Source organism: Marmota monax, unplaced genomic scaffold, assembly GCF_021218885.2.
Source record: "Marmota monax isolate L192 unplaced genomic scaffold, Marmota_monax_Labrador192_F-V1.1 WCK01_AAM20220418_F8-fsc00007, whole genome shotgun sequence".
In the NCBI taxonomy this organism is placed as follows: domain Eukaryota; kingdom Metazoa; phylum Chordata; class Mammalia; order Rodentia; family Sciuridae; genus Marmota; species Marmota monax.
In genome coordinates, this window is record NW_026692781.1 from 30,771,975 (window position 1) to 30,775,768 (window position 3,794).

Consider the following 3,794-nt stretch of genomic DNA (forward strand, 5'->3'; position numbering starts at 1 on the left):
ATTGCAGGCTCCTGGGCAGGTGGTGGGCTTTGCTGCTGGAAACTGTCTGGTGAGAGCTGATGGGAAGTACAGGGGTTTGTCAATGATGGCGACAACCGGCCAAAGTCCACTGGGGACTGCTCCTCCAACTGCTTCTCAGTTAAATCAAGCACTTCCTCCTTCGCCAGTTCCCTTAGGCCTGGCTGTAAACTGATGTGATGGACCATACAGTCCTCTTTTCAAATCTCTCCTGATATTTTTCTGACACCTTATTTGGCTGTATTTCATTTATTATTAACCTATCAGATTATCCATTCTTTTATTTAACAAACACTTCCTAAAGACCTATCTAGTGCACTTACAACTAGTGCCACTTTAGAAATTAAAGTCTTCAAGCAGTAGACAATGATGAAATAGTTATAAGAGGGTGTGATCATTGCTGTGGAAAGATAGTTGTGAGGTGAGAAAGAAGGGCCTTCGATCAACTTAAGGGAGAAAAGAAGGCTTCGAAGAGGAGATGGTGGTCTGGTGTGATGAGCATCCTTTACTCCTGAAGAAGGGAAAATAGTCACAAGGTCGTGCCGAAGGTGGCAGGTACACCAGTGTGATTGGCAGGCTGGCTGGGTGGTAGTCACAGGAGATGCAGCTGGCTGGAGATACTATCAGAACATAAATAGCATTTTATGGCAGGCTATAGAATTTGGAAATCATCCTGAAGCTAAAAAGAGTTTTGGCCAGTGAAGGTGACATGATCAATTTTTGTGGTTTAGAAATATTACTTTGGCATCAATGTAAAGAATAAATTGGAGGAAGACGACTTCCTTTATTTAACTTCCTCCTTCTGTAAGGAAATTCCTCTCAAGCCTAATTTTCTATGCAGTTATTTTACACTTTATCTGGAAATACATATCCACTATCATATAATCAATTGCCATGATAATCAAACCACTCTCAAATGTTAATTCCTACCTCTGGCCTTGTTCCCAAATCAGGTAAATCCTAATTCTTCCTACTTTAAAGTCATTTCCTTTCTAACACTGCTATCTTTCAACATCACTGGTCTTCACAGCTTGGAGACAATTTAGATTGCCTCCTTTTCCTTACATCTATTGTTCAGGCACAAACATGTTTGAATGCTTCAAATTTTATATTGCCTTTTGCATTCTTTTCTTTCCTCTCAAATTCGTTCTTATCAATATAACTCAGATCTAGGCTGTCTAGATTGCTGATATTCTTCAGTAAGTCTGTCAGCTGTTTCTTCTTCCTCCAGATGTTCGTTCTAAAAATTGCAACACTGACATCCATGTTTATATTAACAAGGGTTAGGACATAGAATATTAACCATGAATTAGGAATTTACTCTGTCCCCTTCTCCAACTCACATTCTCCTGTCACCATCTAGAAATAATTCCTATCCTTAATTTTGTGTTTATTGACTCCTTCTACTTCTTCATATTTTTAACTACCAATATATGTATATTGTTTATTTGCCTGTTTTTAAAAGCTTTTTTAAAGGATAAAGCATACTATATTCATCTTATTATACATATTCATCATATATATATATATAATTATACTATATATACATGTATACATATATAATTATACCATACATATTCATATTGTATATATCAAATATATATATTCATTCATATTAATATATTTCATTCATACTATATATATTATATTTGAATCATACTATATATTATGATTCATACTTTTTTCACTTAATATTACATTTTTAGACTCATCTAAGTTGACATACAAGCAGTAGTTTATTTTCAGTGCAAATAATATTCCATCATATGAGCCTACCTCAATTTTTTAATCTATATTTTTTCTTCACTTTTTGATATTACAAACAATACCTTTTAGATATTCTGATTCAGTTTAGTAGTGTACATGTGCAGGCATTTCTTGGGAGAATGCTATCTGCTAGATTATAAGTTTTGTGTCTGTTCAACTTTACCAATTATTGCTAATTAGCTTTTCAGTTTAGTTATATCAATTTATACCTCTATCCAAGTTTTTTTTTGCTCTACATCCTCTACAATTTATATTGTCCTTTTTTAAAAGAAATTGCCAATATGAAGGGTATGAAACTTTTTCTCATTGTTCTAATTTGTGTTTCTGTAATTACAAATTAAATTGAACATCTTCCTTCACTATGAAATTCCTGTTTGCTCACCTTTCTAGTGACTTTAACCTTTATCTTATTGATTTCTAGTTTTATAACAATCTGGCTTTTCATATATATATTCAGGCTTCTAATATTTTATTATTTATATAATTACATTATATTTTGCTTATTTATATTATTAACTTTTTCTATAACAAATACATGTTGCCAGTAAAATCTTAGAAGTTATTTATCAATGAAAGTGTAAATTGGGGATTTTCATTCCAAAATACATCCGTTGCCCAATTCAGTGTGCATTCTCTCTTAGCTCTAAAACATAGTCAGGACAAGAAAAGAGCCTAACAATCCCGTACAGTGCACAAATACCAATAAATAAATATATATCAAATTATATATGTTTGAGGTTAAATATTGAGATTAATTTATTTTTCTCTTTTTAAACCATGAAAATATTTAAAAACATTTAGTAGTGCTAGTTAGTAAAGTGCTCTACCAAATTTTATACCCATTTATGGTTTTCACAATTGTGAAAACCTTATAATTAACTCTGAGAATATAAACTTGTCAAGTAGATTTTATATGTCTAAGATATCTCAAAATTAATAAATTTTATTTTGCTGCATGTACATTTTTAATAGAAGTCTATTTTTAATTTTTATATATACTATAACAAGTGTGCCAATCTGGTCTTCTCCTACCTGCAAGATCCAATTGTGTATTTTATAGAGTGTTTACTATTTTCCAATTCCATATTCAATAATGTCACATCGGTTGGCAGGTTGAAATCATACATAATGGGAGTGTTTATATTACAGAAACTGGAGTTTTTGTTTTGTTTTGTTTTAAGATTGTCAGCTTTGAAAATTTACCCACACTGCCACCTCTGCCAATCCATAGAAATCACCCTTAGTAAGGTCACCTATGACCATAAAGTTGTAAAATCTAATTAGAATTTTTACTTACTTTTTATTTCATTTCTCAGTCACATCTGATACAATTGGTCATTTCTTCTTTCATGAAATATATTTTCCAACTGGATTTCAAAAGTCTCCTCTCACTTGGTTGTCCATTCTTTCTTGGTCCTTCGACCTATTTTCTTTTCATCTCTCCAATCTCTAAAGTTCAACTTTACCAATTATTGCTAATTAGCTTTTCAATTTGATTATATCAATTTATACCTCTATCCAAGTTTTTCTTGCTCTACATCCTTGACAATTTATATTGTCCTTTTTTAAAAAAAATTGCCAATATGAAGGGTATGAACTTTTTCTCAATGTTCTAATTTGTGTTTCTGTGATTACAAATTTTTTTTATTATTTTTATTATTATTATTTTAACCGGGGTCCCTCAGACCCCCAGTTATCAAAGGTCCTATGGGACACTATGTCCTCAGGGATGATCAGAGAGTCCAGAGCTAGATATCATGGGAATAAATGTTGGATTCTTGGAGGCTCATTTGTCAGAGCTCTTCTTTATCTAAACATATTCTCTAGGAGATCTCACCCATGCACATGTGTCTTAATACTCTTCATAAGTTGACAGAGTCTTAGGCAGGAAGTTTGACTCTGGGGGTGTCAACAAATCAGTTCTGGCCACTTGCCACAAAAACCAAACAGAAAAAGTCATCGTGAAAAGCAAGAAAGGAATGTCAAACAATGTGGCCATATTGGGAAGA

At 32.7% G+C, this 3,794-nt stretch overlaps 1 non-coding gene across 1 annotated transcript; it reads right to left on the bottom strand.

Annotated features, from left to right (window-relative positions):
- Window positions 1-3,459: 3,459 nt before the first annotated feature.
- LOC124094717 (small nucleolar RNA SNORD88) lies at window positions 3,460-3,552 on the bottom strand. Its single transcript, XR_006852310.1, has one exon. It is a non-coding gene; the product is annotated as a small nucleolar RNA SNORD88 (small nucleolar RNA).
- Between the last annotated feature and the right edge of the window lie 242 nt (window positions 3,553-3,794).